The following is a 22,933-nucleotide window of genomic DNA, read 5'->3' on the forward strand; positions in this document are numbered from 1 at the left end:
CATATAAACGTATTTCATAACATTGCTATACAGCGACAGTCTTGATAGCAGTGGACACCACCGTCTTAGAAACACGTGAAAGAATGGCTGAAAGACAATTTTGAAAATAACTTCATGACATCTTCCTGACACCAGCCAGGTTGACAGAAAGGCAACAGGCAAAGGACTTGAGGTGATAACTAAGATGGTGGACAATAAAGTGCTTCTAGTGGACTGCTCAGATTGGTATACTAAAAATATGAGACGTCTCGGAAGATGCGAGTAGCGCAGCATACCAGTATCGGCAGCGTGTGAACATGAAACGGATTAAAATTCGAATAAGCAAAAAATTCCACTCGTAAAACTCCCTGGAAATAAGTATTTACATCAATGCACCGGGACTTATTTAATCAAAATTCTTATCACTTGAATATTGTCTTCATTGATATTACCAGCTGATGGCTGCCATATCGTCACATAGTCACCAATTTTCAGCATCACATACCTTCGTAACATGCGAACACTTCGCGTCAATGAACGCTCTTCTCTTCGGCTTCAACAATGCTGTCGCTTCAGGCGAATTGCCGAGCAACAACAAAACAAAATCATCAGTTCATTCTGCTGGAATTCGTAGAACCAACACAGCTCGTTCCGTGATGACGCTGCAATGACTTCTGTTCAGCCGCGTGGAGTAGCCGCGAGGTCCAGGGCGTCTTGCACGGTCCGCGCGGCTTCCCCGGTCGAAGGTTCGTGTCCTCCCTCGGGCATGGATGTGTCTGTCGTCATCAGCGTAAGTTAGTTTAAGTTAGATTAAATAGTGTGTAAGCTTGGGGACCGATGACTTCAGCAGTTTGTTCCCATACGTCCATACCACAAATTTCCTAAAAAGCTTCTGTTCATCTTTTCTTATACTCGCATAGTGAAAATCAAAACTTTCACATTTAAGCACTTCGCTGGGATCGTGGGGACTTTTGAGACCCCGTACTCCATATACTTGCACTTATTTTGCCACGTTAGTGACTGTTCCTGCAATGCTCATGGTCCCTGGCATTCCTTTACTAGTAGATACTGACCTAAGTGACTACTGTGCAAAAATATCATTAACTGACTATTTATTTAGTTTATGATACTCTTCTTGCCACACCCTCTACCCGTCATCATGGATGTATACGGAACCATAATTTAAATTACAATATTCACGTTTGTAAGTAAGTCTTGTCCTCTGAAACTTTATATTACTGTTTTAACAGAATCTTAACGGTCTGATGATGATCGTCCCACGATCGAAGCAGGTCGCCTGACAAATATATTTTAAATCCTATCAAATTACATGTGATCCCACGCTGTGTTATTTAAAAACCTTTATTGGGATGACTTACGTCAAGATTGTGCGAAAGTGGGAACTTCAGGTCTCCAGAACTTCACCTGGTTTAACCGATTCAGTGTTATCAGCAAATTGCTGAAGTTGTAAGAACTTATTAGCAGTGAAGTTTACTGATTTGTTAAGCTTCAGATAGCATTGCTAATATGAGAGCAGCAGATAATGACAGACATTATTAAATAAGACCAAGATTTATTTTCTAATCTTGTAGTTTTTCGTGTACATAATCCATAAAAAGAAAGAAACGACAGTTCGTTTTAGTGTAAGAAAGTCAAGGAATATGAGAATTGTGAAAATTGAAGTAAAAACTATTGTCATATAACTTAAGTTAGAAGATAAATATGCGATTAATTTTTGCTTTTGTCTGAAGGAAAACCTGTTCGGAGTGAAGGGCCAAAGGACTCTCCTTCAGATGTGGGAAAGTGCCGATGTCGATAATGAATGTATTTTTACATGTATGATGATTAATACTTGCCTTCAGATAGTAAAGTGAAGGAAGACAGTGACGAAATGGAAGATGTATGGGAAGGTAATGAAGATGTCGTCATTCACGGTGATGATGCAATATTAAGTAATGATGACACTATGAAAAATTACTTTACTGGAAGAAATGGATTGATTTGGTAAAAAGGGACTCCAAAGAAGTGCCAAACTTCATCTTGCGATATAATTTAGGAAGAGGCTGGTCCTAAAGCGGCACCTCTTAGTTCAATAAAATAACCCATGAAGCTCCAAATTACCCCATAATTATTGTTTGTCGTGGTAAGGTAAGCTAACAGAGAGGCTAGACGAATAAACAACATGTTGAATGAAGATTATCCTAATAGTACCTATAATGTATGGAAGAAAATAGATGGGGAAGATTTAGAGGCCTGCATTGGTTTGCTTAAATCTTCTTGAACTTACAAACCAGAGCGGGGTACTTGAGTGAACAGTGGAACAAGAAACAGGGCAACAATACGCCTAAAATGGCTTCAAGCTACCACACATTTCCTCAGTTTCTAAAATAAGGAAAGAAGGGCAGATAATACGGTTCATGATAAATTAGCGGCATTTGCAGGCATTTGGGATACGTTCGATTCACGACTTTCTTCCACATGCAGTCCAGGCTTCGACGTAACTGTTGATGAACAGTTTCTTGCGTCTAGAGTGATATGACTATTTCGACAAAAAAGAAAAGAAAGACTTTAAAATATGATATAAAATGTGGTGGGCTTGTGGTTGCAGAAAAGCATTTCCATGGAATGGACAGATTTACTTGGGTAAACAAGCCGGCCGACAGAGAGATATGCGTCAGAGCTCCACAGTCATAAAACGTTTATCTACAGAATTGTTCGACCGCAATATTCTAATTAACAATTACTTCAGTAGCATGCGGTTAGTGAGAATTTCTGACAGTGAAAATCAATTAAATTGGAACTATAATGAAGGAGAAATTAGAGTTCCTAAGGAGAAGCAGCAACCTCATTCAGTGATGTAATTCAGTCCGTTTTTGGTTTATCTGATTTCTTGGCACATATCTGCATTTACCGAAGAAATCACAAGCAGTTATGCTTATCTCCTCCCTTTACTCGTCAATAACTTTGGTTGGTGACACAAAGAGGCAACAAGTAATAGAGCATTACAATAATCACAAGCCGGTTACTGTCACTATGGATCAATTTGTGGGCACCTATAGCGTGAAATACAATACAAAGTGCTGACCTCTTGTATTATTCTACAGTGTGACTGACATTGCTGATAACACTGCAATGAATTTGTGTTTGTATCATCACCCATAAAACTTGTCCTCAAATCATAAGAGGTATAAGTTTCTGTTGCAGTTGGGACGGCTGTTTGTGCACCCTCACTTCGACAGGAGCTTAGTCGATAGGGCGTACATTCAAAAGGTAACAATGAGTCCTCTTCCTGCCATTGGGTACACCTACAGGACTAAAGAGCCCACGCACCTATGATTCAGCAACCCATCAAATAAGGCAAAGGTGCTCCTTGAGTTCAAGAAATATAGAAAAAAAAAAAAATACAGGTGGCAGCTACTGTGGAAATTTAGTTTACAGTTCCCATTCCAGTCAGACTGTGACGTGCTTCGACTGTGATTAAAATGATTAAGTGTATTTGGTTGACGTGTCATTTCCAAACACAGCAACACTAGAATAGGCTGATACAAAAAGAAAAACAGTGAAATAAGAAAAAAAGAATTTTTGTTATCTTCAAAAACATGAAATAATACGAATTATCCTGAAAATATTGAATACGTAAGAATAACAACATCAGGTAAATTGTGACAATACAAAGAATGTTATCGCAACGAAATCAACAGCAAAAAAGTAGCAAAATATGTAATGTTGAATTTCCTTACATACAACAATAATCACTAACTTTTGTTGGTATATATGAACTACCAACAATAAATACAATATGGAATATAGCAATGTAATGTTATAACAAATAAATTGTGAGAATACCCAACAATAAGTAAACTGCATCAGTAAAATAAATTCGGGTTTGAAAGAGCCCAAGTGACGAGCCCTGTAACTTTTCCTGTATGTCCAGCGGATGGTTGAATTAAACGCAAGCACACATGTTGGTAAACCACAGTGTACATCAGAAGACGTGCGCTATTCTGTTTCACGTTTGAAGCATGTTCATAAGATTTAACTAATACACAAATTGAACTCTACTGCCCCCGAATCACCTATGATTTCAGCTCAGTGTTATGGATTCAGGAGCGCACAGCTTAATAGTGCAGAACGTCTTACACCCACTACCAAAACCAATGTCACTGATAGCGGTTGATATATTTTAGATAACTAGCTGAACTAGACCATTAATACATCGACCTTGATTAACGAAACAAGTGTACTATCCTCATACCATTCATAATATCATACTTAGAGGAATCAAATTTTTGCTTCCAACATACGTTGGAAATCGTTTTATCATTAGGACATAGAATCTTCTCTTTAACTGACATTCAACAAATGAGCTCCAACTTTGAGCAAACGTTATCAATAACATATAGAAATAAACACCTCAACGTATTTATATGAAATTCTACAATTATTCAGTTTAGAAATAAAAACATTATGATCATTTCCTGTACACTTTTCAGGATAAAATCTTACCCTCGAAATAATTAGAGGAGCACAGGGACAAATAAAATACACAAAGACTTAATCATAGATATTTTAGCACCTCAGTGCAAAAGCTTATGCTAATCACAGAAAAGTAATCTTATTGTGTAATCATACTAATCATAATTATTTCAGATTTATCCATTGAATTCCCCTCTGTGATCGTGAGATCAGATAAGAACTACGCCAAAATTCCTACAATGGGGTGCAGCAAGTTGACAGCTATTCTTGGCTTCCCATCAAACACATCTATATCGTCACGCAAGTGATTGAACATTGTTTGCTCTGATGTCCTGATAAATTTTTTGGCTCTTCTATTTTCAGTTAAACTTGGGTCTTCACTTCAAGGACTCCTGTAGATTTTGCTAGCTGTGCTGCGTTACTCTTCGTGTCTCAAACCACCCAATTAATCCGAAAGGCTTGACAATGTTTACCACGATTATTTTCCATCTGTACTAGACTGACTTGAATATCCGGAACTTCCATCACTAGTGATAACTTGCCATAGGAAAGTCAGTATTTTTGTCCCTTTCTGGGATTAGATCAATGTCCAGGATACATCTGACGATGAAACCTTCTGCTAAAAGAAACATGCATATTGTCGCTATGTTGTGTAGTCTTATTTCCAATTGTATTTTAATCTCACATTATTTGACCCTGATCCAATGCCTTCAATTATCTTGAAAATCATGCACCAGAAAGATAAGTACCATGGTTCCTTTGGAAACACTCTTAAAACACTATTCGAAATTCCATTAACAGAGGTGCCTTAGTCCAGTACAGTCGTAACAGGCACATCTTCGCTCTTATGACTTACTGCGGCACCAAAGGGTACTCCTTATCATAGATCGTAATATCTGAGCACAGTTTTTCTCTCATATCTTTACTGTTAACATATCACAACATTTGTACCAGCATTCTGAGGTTGGGTGTAATCGGGTTTAGTTCAAATGGTTCAAATGGCTCTGAGCACTATGGGACTTAACTGCTGTTGCCATCAGTCCCCTAGAACTTGGAACTACGTCAGCCTAACTAACCTAACGACATCACACACATCCATTCCCGAGGCAGGATTCGAATCCGCGACTGTAGCGGCAACGTGGTTCCAGACTGTGGCGCCTAGAACCACTCGGCCGCACTGGCCGGCTCGAGTTTAGTTTATCAGTCATGGGGCATTCAGACAATCCGTATTGTCAATGACCTCTATTGGTAGCTGGGAGCTCCAGTAATTGGTATTGCAACCAAGGGGGGGGGGGGGCAGAAAGAGGAGGAGGTTACTGCTGTGGGTCATTGTTCCTACTGTTAATCCAGTCTGAGGTAAAACGGTGATTCAGTCTTCGTTCATGTCTGTTTTGTCTACTCTGTTATTAGTATTGTTCCCATTCTCTTGGCTCTGTTTTGGATAACCATCTTGGTGATTGCTATACTGATTAAAATGCGTGGCATTCGAGTCACGTGATTCCAAAACCCCATCCATCTTTGAACCAAGTCTTCCTTCTTTATGAGATCCATGCCCTCGTACTGGTGTAAGGTTTCTTTGGATCAGATCAGTAGAGTCTTGTACTGCTACAATTGTGCCATTTCTCTTGCACGTTGCGTATCCGGCACTGTAGATACCGACTTGTATTTATGTTTCCGTCTGGCTCGGCCTGCGCAGGCGCTGAGGCGGCTGCTGCCCTCTGGAGCGTTTTTCGCGGGGGGCCGGCAAGCTCGGCTCGGGAGTTGGATTCGCACCGAGCTGGTGGTATTTTGCCTTCCACCCCGGCACGGAGGTGTGGTCTCGTTGTTGGCGGGCCAAGTTGATTTGTCCCTTTGGCGGTGTGGCGTGTTGGTGATGTGCTGTAGTGGACAACTGATGGATCCCCGCACGCGATCGGGCGAGGTTCTCTGCCTCTGGAAAGGGTGCCACGATATCGCTTGGGTTTCCACACCCAGGAGTAGTAAGGACTGCAGGGCAGGCTTTCTGTGTATTTGCTCAGTCCGGTCTGCGTTGCGGGGTTCGTTTCACCTTACTTCAGCTGTTGTTTATATTTTCTGCGTGATTCCGTTTTGGCCGGAGTCTAGGTGTCGAGTTTTCTGCTGGTGTGTACCCGGTCGTCGCCCCCGTTTCCCCGCCTGGGGGGGGGGGGGGGGGGGGCAGCCGTATGTTTTGGTGGGATTTATCTGGCAGTGAGTGTTTTGCGTGGTCCCGGTGTGCTCACGCGCCCTGATTCTGAGTTGAAATTACTGTGGTCAGGCTGGCTCGCTTGCTGGAGTGTGTGTTATTGGTTTTCTGGCTCGCTGGGGACTGCGTGCGCACCTGTTCCACTTTGTGATGTGGCAGCAGTCTGATATTTTTATGTGTGCTTGTTAAGTTGCTAGCAATTGCTTTTAGCCTTGTGCTTACTTATTTTTATTTAAATTACTGGGCATTGACATTTGCCTGTTCTTTTACTTTTATTTATTTGTGGTGTCATTTAAGCCTAAGACGATGTCCAAGGTGCTAGCAATTGATTTGAGCCTTGTGTGTACTCAATCCTATTTAAATTCTTGGACATTGCCATTTGCTTGTTCTTTTATTCTTATTTATTTGTTGTGCCACTTAGTCCTAAGATGATGTCAGACCTTGGTATCTGTCAACCTTATTTTGGCTACTAGCGCTCAGGTGCTATATTTTCGGGCCTATCCTGGATTTTGTCATTAACTGAGATCCTTTTATGCTGTATTTTTAGTAGTAGGTTTGACAAGTGCACTTGCATATGGTATTTATTATGTTCTCCCCCCCCCTCTTCCTCCTTCGTGTAAACTGATTTTGGTAAGATTGCTAGGTGGCCTGTGTTCTTTTATTACCTATGTAAGTTTGCTCGCTGCCGCAGTCGTAAAATGTTTTGCCCAGCAAGCGGCCCATGTTTGCTAGAGTTTGAATGCGGTCGGCGCTGTAGAAAACAGCAAACTTTCTGTAAGGAAGCAAATGTTGGGCTTTGCCGTACATATATTTATTATTTGAGCTAGTCATTTACGTGTTGTTGTGTTAAGGGTTTTAGGGTATTTTTAATTGAGATACCTTTTGGAAATTTTATCACTCTTTTAAATAAGGTATAGGAAGGAGTAGCTTCGACTGAAAATTTGATTGTAAATTATACATTTATGCTTCACATTATAAAATTTAACTGTATTAGGTGAAAGTATGTACTTTAATGCACAATGATTATTTGTTAAAGTATGAAACTGTAAACAGTGTTGTTTGGCAGTGATTCAAACGACACAAATAAGTTTCTCTGATCACCTGTGGCATATAACATTTTTATTACCTCTTATTGTAAGCAGCTTCATTTGTTTGTGTCACTGTAATTTGTAAGCCACAGTGTAATTTATTAAAATTAATTACTTGTTTTGGGGAAATGAACCTTGAATTGTATGTCCCCTGTTCATTAACCGAATCCCATCCAAATCGTCCGCTCAACAAATCTTTCCAAATTCGACTCAGACACATGGGTTAGCTTCCCTTGATGTGGGTTGGAAAGTTTGCCTTCAGAGTTCTGCGTAGATCTTTATGGGCCATAGGGTCATCCCTATACCTGGTTTTACTCATATATTTTTCAAAATTCTTACTTAAACAAGCATTTCAGATGTAGAAGGGATCAAACACCTCCTTCTGGAGGCTGCCCTTCGCTGTCTGAGACCAATAATATTTCGAGGTCAAAGGATTTTAGAATTGACTATACTCCACTAACCTCTGCAGCTCATAGGGCTCTATCTCCACGTATGCATCCTGTGATGTACCTTATTTTTTTAGCGCAGTTCGTGACTGCGATAGTACTCCCGTAAAGCCTCTTATTGACAGTACTGGATGAATCTTTTCTTATGTGGAAAAAGGCAGTTGAATCTGCCGATGCAATAGAAGTTTCTCCTTCAGAAGCATTGTTGCACAGTTAGTTGTTTCTGATGGCGTACAATAAATAAACTGCGACAAATTCCTGTACGGCTGTGATGCATTTTGCTGTTGCAAATCTGAGACGCGATTACATGTAGCTGTTCTCATAGAAAAACAAAATTAATTTAGAGAGTTCTTTATACTTTGTGGACGTCAGTCAGTTCTTAGTTAACCAATCCGAAACTCCCCTTCAGTGGGAATCGTTCCTGTTTAAGGATATTCGCGTTCAGATCTGGTTCTATATTCAAGCTACTAGCAAGGAGGATGTGGCGGTTGGGGTGCTGTGCCACAGCCTAGGGCATCAGGTTCGTGGAGGTAGCGAAAGTAAAACTTTAATTGGCCAAGAAAGATAAATGAAACATGAAAACGGAAGATTTACATAAATGAAGAAGTGTGAGAATATATTAGAAGTACAGTTCATTCATAATGTATAACATCTTACTGATAATTATCTGTGGCTTTGTGAAACCGATGACAAATGAAGCGCCTGAGTTAGTCATCTGGCGTGTGTCTTTCAAAATAGCAGAGCCTACTAGTGGCTGCTTCGCCAACTCAAATTCAACCATGCGCCTACACAACATTAACATGTACCCACTTCAGCTTGAAAGGCTTTCCAACAGCGAATAACATCATAATAATGAACTAAATGCAAACTTCAGCATATAATGGCGTAACAGTTCCTATTTATCAACCTTTGACACCCATGCAGAAGACTTGCATTCAGAGCAGCTATAGCCTGTATAAATCATTTTGAAGAAAAAAACCGATCTAGCTGTAAATACTTTATTTACAAGTAATATCCAGCTCAATAAAGAGAACGGGATGACTTGATTTTACTGCATCTGATGATGAATATATAATGTGGCAAAACCGGTAGTGCTTGTAAATTAAATTAAAAATAAGTTACCTATAGCCATATCGCTGAGAAAAACAATCGGCAAAAACTAATTCAAGCCTAAGTAAAAGAAGCACTGCCCATCAATCACCACAGTAATTTTAGTTTAAACATTCTGATTAAGTGGTGATCAGATGTGAATGATGCATGGGACCCTTCTCCAACCATTCTCTCAGCTTTGCATCTGACATTAATATCATATGCACACATCAAAAAAAGGTTTGCATCACCTCACTTCCGAGAGTTCCAGAACCTGCACAGAAAATTGGAACAGAGATCAACATAAACCTCATTTCCGCACTTTATATTGCTCATGAAAACCACACGTTGCATGTTGTACCACCATACAGCGAGACTCTCAGAGGTGGTGGTCCAGATTGGTGCACACACCAGTACCTCTAATACCCAGTAGCACATCCTCTTGTATTGAGGTATGAATGTATTCGTCATGGCATACTATCCACAAGTTCACCAAGGCACTGCTGCCCCAGATTGTCCCAATTCTCAACAGCGATTTGGCGTGGAACCCACAGACTGGTAGGTGGGTCACGTTGTCCAACCGTTTCCAATCGATCCCAGGTATGATCAAATGGGTTTATGTCGGGAGAACGTGCTGGCCACTCCAGTTGAGAGATGTCGTTATACTGAAGGAAGTCATTCACAAGATGTGAATGATGGAGGGGGGAGGGGGCCAATTGTCGTCCATGGAGATGAATGGCTCGCCAATATGCTGCTGATATTGTTGCACTATCGGTCAGAGGATGGCATTCACATTTCATACAGCCATTGCGACACCTTCCATGACCACAAATGGCGCACGTCGGCCACATATAATGCCACCCCAAAACAGCAGAGAACCTCTACCATGCTGCACTTGCTGGACAGTGCGCCTAAGATGTTCGGCCTGACCATGTTGCCTCCAAATACGTCTCTGACGATTGTACGGTTGAAGGCATGTGCTACACTCATCTGTAGCAGCAGCACCGGTTAACAAGGGAAAACATTAGTTTTGGTGCAATATTTTGGAGCACACAAGTTGCAGCCAGGTGCAGGCCTGTTGGCAGTAAGTTATGCTATGAGTGGTTGCAAAGTAGAATGGATGCCACAGGGCAGTAGAACAGCTGAAGAAAGTAAACACAGCAGTTTGCATGGCACAAGTTAAAGGCAGAAGGGCCCACTGGCCCAACTCACCACGATCTTAGCCACGCCAGCGAGGAAGTACACAGTGGCCCACCTAGCACCTCCCATTGGCTCACGCTGAGGTGGCAGGGATGGAGACCACTGATTCGACTGCTGGCAGATCCTGACATCGTCACAACTCCACAGCTGTACAAGGTCGACTCGGCACAATGCAGGGCATTCCACGGATTGCTGAGGCAGCCATTCCACACCAAGCCATTTCGCAGACAGGAGGGTGGTGTCCTCAGCATTGGAGGACCCATTGACACAGACCGAGAGGTACGGGGGCACTGTAGCTGCAAATAATAAATCACTTATGACGCTTGAGCCTACGGCCTTTATTACAGTCACAAAATGTTGTGAGTGCTGACCAATTCTTCATTTTAAGTGTTGTACGTTTTCTTCTCGTTTTTGTTTGTGTTTTGAGTATGGCTCCTGGCAGGCCATTTTAGATGTTTTGAGAAGCCATATTTTACCGTCAGAAAAAGTGTTAGTGTGTTTGGGGCAGTAAGATGTTTTTCATGGCATTTGATTGCCTTTTTATTGGTGTATGATGATAATGAGTATGATGATACAGAGCTGGACGAAGTCAGGATATTCTTGTACTTAAATGTTGTTTCCAGACTAACTAGGAACGAAAGCAAAATGTGTAGTTGAAAAGTGAATTAAGATCTAGGTGTGAGCAGGAAACTGCATCAGTCGTTTTTGCCTAGGGTGACACAGCAAGAGATTGATCCAGCCACCGTGCGGTTCATTATTCTGTTTCCTGGCAAGGCATCTGAGGATGTACGTTCATTTGTGGAGGACGTGGAAGCTTCAGCTGTGATGAATGGTTGGTTTGATGAACAGTTCTTACATGTAGAAATGATTAGATTAATGGGTGAAGTGAAGACATATGTAATGTGTTCTGAGGCCTTAAGGAAGGCAGGACAGTTTAAGCAGTTGAAGGAGGGGCTTTTACAGAGGTACAAGAAACATAATAGCGTTCAGTACTTCAGGGAGAGGATGAGAAGAATGACGAAGAGGCAGGGGGAGACAGTAGAGAAATTTGCGGATAGGATAAGAGAAATTAACGAGTATACCTACGAGTAGGGTCATAGCGATGAAGCAAATGGTATTCTCTTGTAGGAGGCCGAGCAAAGGGCACTTGATGTATTTTTGAGAGGGTTACCGGCGTATATGTCGCAGAAGGTGCTTGAAGGCACTCCGAAAGATTTGTATTCTGCCATTAAGCTGGCAATTCAACATCAAGAAACTGACTTGGCAACGGTGGTATTTGATAGACAAGCCGTGTTTGCAGAGGGTATAAAATGTTATAAGTGTGGTAATAAGGGACACGTGGAGAGGCAATGTACCCAGCCAGCGAGGAATAGAGGAAGGGATGGAAATCAGCTACGTAGAGGATGGAGAAGTGGGGTTAGGAGAGGTGGACAATCGTTAAACGGCAGAGGGGGCCCAATACCCACCTAAGGGAGCTCCTGTTTAATTTCAATGCTACAAATACGTATGCAGAGGTGGAATATTCAGTGGTAGGATCCATAGGAACTAAAAAGTTTTAGATTTTGTATGACACAGGGGCGCAAGTGTCAGTGGCCACCAAGAGTTTAGTGGGATGAAGGAAGTTAGACCCACCACGTTATAGATTGTGTTGAGTGGGGGATAAGGAGCTCACACCTTTGGGGTCAATGACAGTTGATCTTCGCATAGGGAAAGTCCGATTTCATGCATGCTTGGAGGTAGTACGATGGGTAAGCGAGGGCTGCGACATGATCCTAGGAGCAGATCTCTTGCAGCAACATCATGCCAAAATTGACCTAGGACAACGAACTATGGAACTTGGTGGAATGTTATTTCAGGTGGGGGAAGCTGTTGTGGATGCAGAGCTGTCGCAAGGGGTTTCAATGTAATGAACAAACCAACTGAACGGCGTACATTAGTATTAAGGCTGAATTCACATGATTGTGTGTGTCTAGTGGCACCAGGAAGTCTCTTTGCGTAAGTGTAGAGTCAAATCCGCATGTGGGTACGGTATGTGTTATTGAACTATTGGAGGCTAATGAATTTTTGGATCCATTAGGTTGTTTTGTGAAACGTAGTACTGTATGCGTACAAGAGGGAAACGATGGGCTAATAGTCCCCATGAACATGGATAATTTTAATGCTGTAGACGTGAATTTGGGAAAAGGAGTTTTAGTAGCGAATTTGGATGTACCAGATGACGAAGACTCGTGTTTGAGAGGTAGGCGTAGCAATCAAGCACTAACTGCCAGTACAACTGCATTGTGTAACCAAGTTAAGCATTTGAAAGGAGAAGAAAAAGAGCACATGGAAGAATCGTTGTGGGAATTTAAGGATTTGTTTTTTTCCGCGAGGGCCGTTACCAGCAACTCCATTAGTTCAACATTGCGTACCAACAGGGAATGAAGCACCTGTTTACCGTAAACCATACAGAATACTGAGAGATTTGCAGCTGATTGCGGAGGATTTCATTGATCAGGAGCTTGCAGACGGTATTATAGAGCACAGTAATAGTTGCTGGGGACTGGGCATTGTTGTTGTGCTCAAAAAATCTGTGGATGGATCTAAGAAATACAGGTTCTGATGTGACGACTGATACCTCAATAATCTGACATTAACAGACGCATACCCCATTCCTAACATATCGGAGACTTTGGATAGCTTAGGACAGTGCCAGTAGTTTTCTGCTATGGATTTGACAAGTGGTTATCATCAGTTAGAGATGGCGCCAGAGGATCGTCCAAAAACTGCTTTACCTACTTTAGGAGGCCATTACCAGTGCATCAGAATGCTATTCGGTGTGAGAAACGATACAGCAACGTTTCAGAGGTTGCTAGACAGTGTGCTGAGGGATTTGAAAACACGGCCGTGTCTTGTCTAATTTGATGACATTATAGTGTTTTCTGGTTGTGTGGAGCAGCATAGACAGTGGTTGAGGGAAGTCTTTACGAGGTTAAGAGAAGCTCGTTTAACGTTGAGCCTCGATAAGTGTCGTTTTGCACTGGAAGAAGTAAAATATTTAGGTGTTAGTGTCAGAAATTGACAAATTGAAAGATGTGTTGACGTCAAGTCCGGTTCTTGTGTTTCTAGATTTTGATAAGGATTTTATTCTAGCACGCGATGCAGCGAATCAAGCATTAGGGTGTGTTCTTAGTCAGGAAATTGATGGGAAAGAACATCCTGTAGCCTATGAGACTAGGCAGTTGAATGCAGCAGAGAGGAATTACTCAACAACAGAGAGGGAGATGCTTAGCTTAATCAATGGAATCACGTATTTTAAATGTGATTTATATCGGAGAAAATTTCGGGTAGTGACGTATCATGCTACATTGTAGTGATTATTGGGATTGAAGGATCTGTCCACTAGACTCGCTACGTTGGCTGTGAGGCACAGTGAATTCGACTATGATGTGGTGCACAAGCCGGGGAAGAGGCACGGTAATGTGGAGGCACTGAGTAGAAAGGTGACAAAAGTAGATGTCATAGGTTGTGACCTAGCAGTATGGCAAGAATTACAGGACGCTGACAAGGATTGTAAATTGTATCGGACACTGCCACAGTTTAATATGAATGATGGTCTTCTGTGGAGGGAATCGAAGTTAGGGCCAAGGGTAGTAGTGGCAGCGAAACTGAGAGATGAGGTTTTAAAGGAAGCACATGATCACATGTTATCTGCTCATGACTGCATAGAACAACGAATAGGAGAGTGGCGGAGAGGTTTTGGTGGAGACGTAGGAAAGTGGATGTGGATCAGTATGTCAAGAGTTGTATACCATGCGTGCAGAGAGCATATTTGAGTCGGAAACAGATATAGCTACAACGATTGCCAGAAGCATCATGTCCATTTTCTATATTGGGAATTGATGTCTTAGGACCTTTCAGTCAAACGCCATCGGAGCACGGATTCGTTCTGACAATAACTGACCATTTTTCAAGGTATGTGGAGATGGTGGCTATGCCAAATCAACAGGCAGCAATGGTCGTAAAAGCATTAATAAACAACTGGACTTTGAAGTTTGGTGTACTGAGGACAATAATTACTGACCAAAGGACCAACTTCATGACATATTTAACGAAGGAATTGTGAAAATTGTTGAACGTAAAGAAGTTGAGGACAAATACATTGCATTCACAGGCGAACGGAAGGACAGAACGGGCACACAGAGCAATCGGGAAGATGCTGAGTAGACTGTGGGACGAATATTTGAAGCATACTGTATGCACATACAATGCTTAAGTACATACCAATACTGGTTTGTCACTGTATGAGGTAGTGTACAGCCGAAAAACCATCGTTTGATTAATGAAGTTACATAAAGGAAGGACCAGTGAATCTGTATGTCAATTCACGAGAACAATCTGGGATGTTTGGAAACCGGTACTAAGGCTAATACAAAGACTTTGGAAAGGCAGGAAGACACAGTGAAACGGAAAGGAAGTTTACCACAGTATAGAGTAGGGCAATGCAATCCAGCCCCTATACACCAAAGGGGAAAACAAAGATGTTCGTCATGAGGTACCAAGGAAAATACCAAGTAGTTGAAACCACATCCTCCGTCAATGTTAAGCTTCAGCTGCCAGCTAGAACAACGATAGTACACAATGGGCGGTTGCGACCATTAAGCGTTTTCCAGATATCATTCCAGGCATGTCAGAAGAAGGGAAGAGCAAGAAAGAGAGAGTGAAGAGGGGTGTTCAGCACAGAGAAAACCAGGAAGAGTACAGCGAGATGTACTTTATGCTCTGCAGTCTAGAAAGTAGTGGAGTATTTGTAGTTTTTTTTCTTGTTATGTATCATTGAGTTTGCGTAGATTAATTAGGAATTGTATTTTCGAATGTTGTATGTGTTTTCGAGTATTGTGAGCCTGCTAGGGACAGCAGTCCTTTTGGAGAGGGAGGAAGGATGATGGTGATTCCTGTCGTCGAGTCACTGAAAAGGGGAGCATTGAGCAAGTAGGTAGAAGCAAAAAAAAAACTGAGGAGGTATTGATGATTATGTCATTTAACAGCCAGTACGCCATGATGACAAGGGAGGGATTACAGGACTGCCATAGAGGGAAGGTAACGGTATGTCCAGCCAGGGTGATAAGCAGCAAACCAGACACATGCACGGTGCAGTTATTTTTAGCCAGGAGGAAAGAAAGAGATTGTCCAACGGACATCATGGAGCCAAAATTGAGCTTGCAATGGGCCTGTATGCATTGGACCTTCTTCACCTACGGAAAATTAATAGTAGTGGCAAGTTGTTTTGAGCATGGAGTATTTGCTGAATCCAGAAGGATACAGCTCGAGGACAACTGAATTTTAAACAATGGAACTGCGTGTAACATAATAGGACCAACCTTCCATCTGCCAGCATCAATTTCATGAGTCACACAGTTGAATGTTACATAGCCACAATTGTACTGGCCACAAGCAACTTAAGAGTTTTGCGAAGGCAGAATCTGACCTTGTTAAATCAAACTGTGGAGTCAGATCTGTTGACATTTGTAAACCAGTTTATTTCAAATCAATAGGGGCGCATATCAGCCGAACAGCTTGTGCAGCATGTCGCTCAATATAGGGAAAGGCAACGACATGTAACGATCATTTTGAGCACTTCTGTGCCAAGTTTCCTCGCAACCTTAACTTTGTTGTGTGTTGTTTTCATTCTGATCAGGTGGAGAGCCAATTCCAAGAGGGAACTGATGGTAGTCCAAATCCCAGTGGATTGGATACCGAGGGTGTAAGATGGGTTGGTAAGGGGTTGATCGAGCATTAAGTGGAGGGATAATGCAGTAAAGAATTTTTACACTTTGTCTCATGTCATGTTCTTTAAGAGGACTAGACCACATCTAATTCTTCCAAGAGTAGTAGTAAATACATATGTGCCAACCCAAACGAGTTTAAGAGTAGTTAGAGGTCAACCCCGGGACCAGGTCGTTCTGAAGGGGGGGATAACATAGCGGCACCACCAGTTAAGAGGGGAATAGGTTGGATTTAGTGAAATATTTTGGAGCACACAAGTTACAATAAGGCACGGGCCTGTTGACGGTAAGTTATGCTACCAGCGGTTTTGAAGTAGAATGGAGGCCATGGGCCTGTCGACCCAGTGAAAAGAGTAAAAGCAGCGGTTTGCATGGCGCAAGTTACAGGCAGAAGGGTCCACTGGCTCAACCCAGGTGTTATGAGTGCATGACTCAGAGTTTCATGTTAGTAAAACAGAGGCGCACTGCTGTGTATAAATAGGCGCCGGTTCAATAACAAGGCATTCAAGTGTGACAGCTCTCCTGGATGGCAGGGCATGTCACACCACCAGCTACGTGCAGCAGCAGATGGGGCGCCCGTGTTCCAGTCCATGGCAGGTCACTGGTTCGACCCTCTGAGGCCAACGCCAGGTCCACAGCCAGCCAGCAGCGGGCCATGCCACGGCTTGCTATTGTGGGCAGTCTTGTTGGCTCCCAACACATGCCAGAGGCTTCCCGAGGCAAGGGCCACAGATTCGGATGCCAGATTGTGGGCGCTTGTTGTCGCCATAATCTTAGCCATGTCAGCTAAGAAGCATGCCGTGGGCCACCTTGCAGCTCCCAGTATGAGGCGCTGAGGCAGCAGGGATGGAGACTGCTGAGTTGACTGCTGGTACATCCTGATGTCATCGCAACTCAACTCCGCAGGGTGTTGCATGGTTTGCTGAGGCAGCCATTCCGCATCAAGCCATTTCGCAGACAGTGGAGTGGTGTCCTCAGCATTGCGGGACCTGGTGATGCAGACCAAGAGGAATGGGGGCACTGTAGCTGGAAATAATAAATCACTTGGAAAACTCAGCAGAGTTTTAATATGGCACATCCTCACAGATTCCATCCTCTTTCAACATTCCTCTACACATTGCTGAAGAGAACATTCAGCATGTCATTGGGCCCATCTGTACCACACTGCACAGTGTCATGGTTGCAAAGATGGAGCTTGCCATAGACGTCAGGAGTGAAGTTGTGCATCATGCAGTTTATAGAGCGCAGTTTGAGACATAGCACAATGTCCTGCCACCAGACGAAAAGCGGTATTTAACGTGGTGGCTTTGCTGTCAGGGTTCCTCCGAGCCATAATCTGTAGGTAGTGGTCATCCACTGCAGTAATAGCCCTTGGGTGTCCTGAGCAAGGCATGTCATTTACAGTTCCTGTCTCTCTCTTTCTCCTACATGTCCGAACAGCAACGCCATGGTTCACTCCGAGATGCCCGGACACTTCGCTTGTCTGCCACAAAGTAACAATGCAGACGCAACCGAACTGCGGTATTGACTGTCTTAGTATGGTTGAACTACAGAGATGAGCCGTGTACCTCGTTCCTGGTGTCATGACTGGAACTGATAGGCTGTCAGACACACTTGATCCAATAGGCGCTGCTCATGCATAGTTGTTTACATCTTTGGATGGGTTTAGTGACATCTATGAACAGTCAAAGAGACTGTGTCTGTGATACAACATCTACAGTCAACGTCTATCTTCAGGATTTCTGGTGGTGATGCAAAACGTTTTTGATGTGTATACATTACAATTCTTCTTGCCACGCTACTGTAAATAATTTTTTTCAGTTTTGTCAGCAATTTGTTTTAGTTTTTCCCCCATTTCCTTTTATTTCACGGTGTTATAACCGTAATCACCTGATATTAGTATTAAGATGATACAGGAAAAACCTATCATAGAGTACTTTGGAACTGAAGCAACTAAACTGCACCGCACGAACGGTTCATCGATTTTGGTGTATTTCACAATGTTTGCGTTCCCACTGTATTTAGGATTTAATTGTTTCTTTTCACTACACATGTGGTTTAAAAGCAATTTGCTTTGAGCCATAAATAATTTTGGTGGCGTGTCAGAAAGTACACCTTCCAATATTCGACTATAGCCGTTTTCCCTTAATGTAGTACCGACACACGAATTACGAGCTGGCGATTTATACCCTTTTTTCAACAGATAAGGCATTTATATATCAGTCATTCGCTGCCGTATCGCCATCTACTTTGTACAACGGTATCGCCCTCGATGCCGTTGACAGTGCAGTATTCACCTCTGTTGGTTCCTACAGGTCTCGCACCGTACTTGTGGAGAGAATAACCAAAAGTGAATAGATTTTACTGATATAATCCGCGAATGATGTGACTTATTTTTGATAGACGTAATTTTAGAGCGATATCTCAAAATGTATTATACTTTGAACGTTTCACTTCAGTGTCACTGACTGGTGCTCTGTGACTGGTTATGGTCTTAAAGACGTCCAACAGGTAGGTCGATTAATTTGATGCCTGAAACTTAGACGTTGTCTATGAAGGACATTGTGTAAAAGGTGTCTGAAACGGCAAAGAGGGATTGGTCGGTGCTTGAAAAATTTTTCACGGGAGGGCGAAATCCATGCAGCTGGCTACTAACCACAGTTTGCGATCGTTCAGTGATGCACTGTTATATCTTCACCTTTTGCCTTTGTCCAAGCGTCTAACTCAGCGGAGAACTTCGCTCCCTGGGCGGAAAACTGCTCGTGTATCTTTTGGCCCTGTTCTAGGGGCAAATTTGTCACGGTTCCGACAGTTTTGATGCAGTAGCTGTTAATGCTTCCTGACTCTCTTTAACTATTTCCAATATCAATGAAATTCGTCAACAGCCGTGTAACGAGGATGTTATTACATTTTATTTTGACTAACGCTTTCGGCTTCAGACTATGCTATCTTCAGGCCCAAATGCACCTCTCAAAGTAAACGATATTGTCATGCAATTCCATATATTCCAATATGTGGTGAATTCAAAGCGTTTCACAAGTGCTTCATTCGAAGATCTGATAGCAATTCTTTAACTGTATTCGCTTCAAAGTGTTTGAATAGCTTCCGGAATCATCTCATGAGGCTTCCTCAAATCAAATATCGCCTTCGTTTTTTAGCTTAATTCCTATGTTGTTCTACTAATTCCTTAGCTAGATTACTCTTTCTTCACCTGATTCCTTACCTATAGTGACTTTTCGCCTTGGGATTTCCGCAAACAGATCCGCGCCTAGTAAATTTGACATAATTGGTACCATTGTCTCCTCAATTGGCGTAACATTCTGTATGTTCTCCTGTTCCATTATATGCTATCATCACGTTTTTACCGTAAGACTTTATTATAATTGGATAAAAACCATTATCTTCTATCAACAGCACAAAATCCTTCAAATTCTAACGCACATACACAGTCACCAAAAATATATGCTTAAGCTCGTCAAGAACAAGCAACTAAATTCCACTAGTGTTACTGCTACGCAACAACCTACTATGATCCTAGACCGAACGCTCTTCTACATATTTAGTAAATTATTAGAAATATGCTGTAAAGTAGTTCTACTCGGAATTAGTGATCAAGTACACTATTGGCACAAGTGAATCTACTTCCGTTAAGTAGGATAATCTGTTCTGACTTGCATTTCTATGCGAAGTGATGATCTTATGTGAAGGATCTTCGCTCCTAGGGACAGTTGTATCCAGTAGCCAACGATACTCATATGAAACAAAAACATTACAAGTATTAAAACACAAGAACATTCTTACAATGTAGTGGTCTGTCGTGCCATGGAAAGACTAATCATACTTCCCTTCATAACGTATGAAATATGATTAGCTCTATGAAAGTTCAGTTGATAAGAATCTTTGTGCTTTTGCGAAACCTCTTCTGCAGTGGACATCTGATGGTCTTCCGCACAAGAAATGAACTCCATTCGTCCACAGACCCTTTTTATGATAATGAAATGCACGGACTCCATTATCACGGATCGGAGCATTCATACTGTCAAATGAGTGCAATGTGCGTTTTTGCTAGTTAAGGGCTGGCAACTGGTGTGCGTATTGTAAGTAAAATCGGACTTCGAAGCTGGTTCATGGTCGCTCGACTACTTTCCAGCAACATGTCCTCCCAGTCAAGAGCACCCTTGCGATAGTTTCTTGGGAAGGGGGGTCAGTATTTTGGAAGACGAATGGCAGCTTCTGTGTAGCCATATGAAGTTCCATTTCCGACAATGTTAAAACTAGACTAATACAGACACTAAAATCATTTTCTTGAAAGAAAACTACCGGACTGCTCTATAATTCTTCTTTTCCCTAGGAGCCAGCCCCTCCACCCCTCCTCTTTGGCGCGTCTGTGGGAGCCCTTATCCCTTACCTGACCTCCTTAAAACCATGAAATGTAAGAAAATCACCAATTTGCTCTCGCCTTCGAAACTTTAATTATCTTGCAAGTACTGGCGTTAGATAGGAGAAAATGTTGTCCACAAACAGAGAAACTGTACACGTTTTATATTACAAGTTATCAGTCTCCAGTTGCTATCTCCAATCACTAAAATAAAGAATAATTCGTAATTCCTCTCTCTCGTAACAGTCACGCAAGACGGAATGTTGAGCCGCGTGGGATTAGCCGAGCGGTCTTAGGCGCTGCGGTCATGAACTGTGCGGCTGGTACCTGCCGAGGTTCGAATCCTCCCTCGGGAATGGGTGTGCGTGTTGGTCCTTAGGATAGCTTAGGATAAGTAACGTGTAAGCTTAGTTACTGATGACCTTAGCAGTTAAGTCCCATAAGATTTCACACACATTTGAACATTTTTGAACGGAATATCGAGCAAGGTACGTTGAACGCAGTTTGCTGTCCGGAACACTACATTACGCGTGTTATTTCCCGCGCACAGTGTGCACGATAAGTCCCTAACGATATAGTACAGTAGGCCATTCGTGGAACTTGATCTCAGGTAGGAGGTGACTTAATCGATAGGTTTCCCATTTCAAACACGTTTCTACATTTGTAATTACCTCGCAAACGGTTCAATTGAGCGCTCATGTATACTAGCAGGTATTTGATTCTGTTGTTGTAAACGTTCATTAATCGCAGTTTTCTCCATTAATTATTAAATGAAGTATACAGTAACACAAGACTCCGCTGTGTTGGGCTTTGTGCAAGTTTGTGGGCCTATGACCTTAATTATCACCACGCACTGTAAGTTATGAAAGAAAAAACAACCAGTTGTGCTGAAAATAGTATTAATAATTAATGTAGAATAATAATAGTACGAATCAAACATAATATTAATGCAAAAATACCGAGTCTCTGGCTACAGTTACTCAACTTATTCATACAGGATAGTACGACTAATGCTTGCGGGGAGAGGTGGTAAAAGGAAATACTCTTATGATCACCTGTGTCACGTTCTACTAACAGCTGCGTCTATTAAATATTAAAAAACAATCAAGCAGTTTTGTTGAATATGCTGCCAATAATTCGGTAATACTTGTATGGGCCAGACATTATGTTAATGTAAATCTAGCAGTTCTTCGGACTGAATCTACAGTTTCTCATCTTCTTCATGCAGGTTAGTACGTGTTATGCTTTCGGCGAGACGTGGCCACCTGCTCACGTTCTGTCAACAACTGCCCCCGTCCACACATACGGCCGACGGCGTTCAGTGTTGGCGCAGTATACGTCGCCAAGAGCAAACATCCATCCATCGCATGTCAGACCCTCATCGTCTCCATTTTTCTAGTCTGGGCCATCGCACCTGCATCCCTCCCTCCCCCCCCCCCCCCTTTTACACCAACACACACACATACAAACAGACAGGCATGCACGCATACACACTATGAAGCCCCAGTTATTTAAGAGATCAGGAGAAAGCAGTGTAAGTGGCAAAGTTCTAAAGAAAGATCGATGAATGAATGCACAACATATAAGCCTTATTAACATTATTTGTATAAACAAGAATTATTAAAAACTGAAAGAACAACTATGCGCTTAGCTGAAAGAATTGGAATTCGACTAACCACCTCATTATGATCCTGAAGAACCGGAAAACTACCATCCTCCATTCTGGACAATGCGGTACACTACGGTGTCTGTGAAAAAGAAAAACTAAAGAATACACCTCCAGTCTTCATCGGCTGTCGTCTTAATGCCACCAGTTCCGAAAAGGAGCTCCATCCCCGCACTCTCTACAGAAAGATATGAGCTTCACAACTCATGAGTCGGTATTAAATTACAATAGGTCCCGATTTAAGGAGAACGTGCTGCTGGGTAATGAACAAGAGATTCCATGCCAGCCTTTCGCCACCGCGTCCGAGGCCCTTCCGATCTGATCTTGTCCATTAAGAGTTTTTTTTTTCTTTTTGAGTCTGCGAGTGTGAAAACAATGGGTTTATTTATGAATAAATATCTGTTACCAGTCACGATTTTCTTTTATTTATGTTTTGCACAACGCATTTCGGGAAATTATTCCTATTTTCAAGCGTACATTTCTTCCTATTATGCCATTTTTTCGTAATGCTTTCGACGTGTGGGGTTTTGCTTTGTTTCGTTGACCTAGTTCAATACGCAAAAACACACAATTTTAGTTAATTATCGATTTTTATGTGTAATTAGTGGTGAAATTTTAAAGAACTAATGTTTATACATTTATA

Source organism: Schistocerca americana, chromosome 3 (assembly GCF_021461395.2).
Source record: "Schistocerca americana isolate TAMUIC-IGC-003095 chromosome 3, iqSchAmer2.1, whole genome shotgun sequence".
Classification (NCBI taxonomy): domain Eukaryota; kingdom Metazoa; phylum Arthropoda; class Insecta; order Orthoptera; family Acrididae; genus Schistocerca; species Schistocerca americana.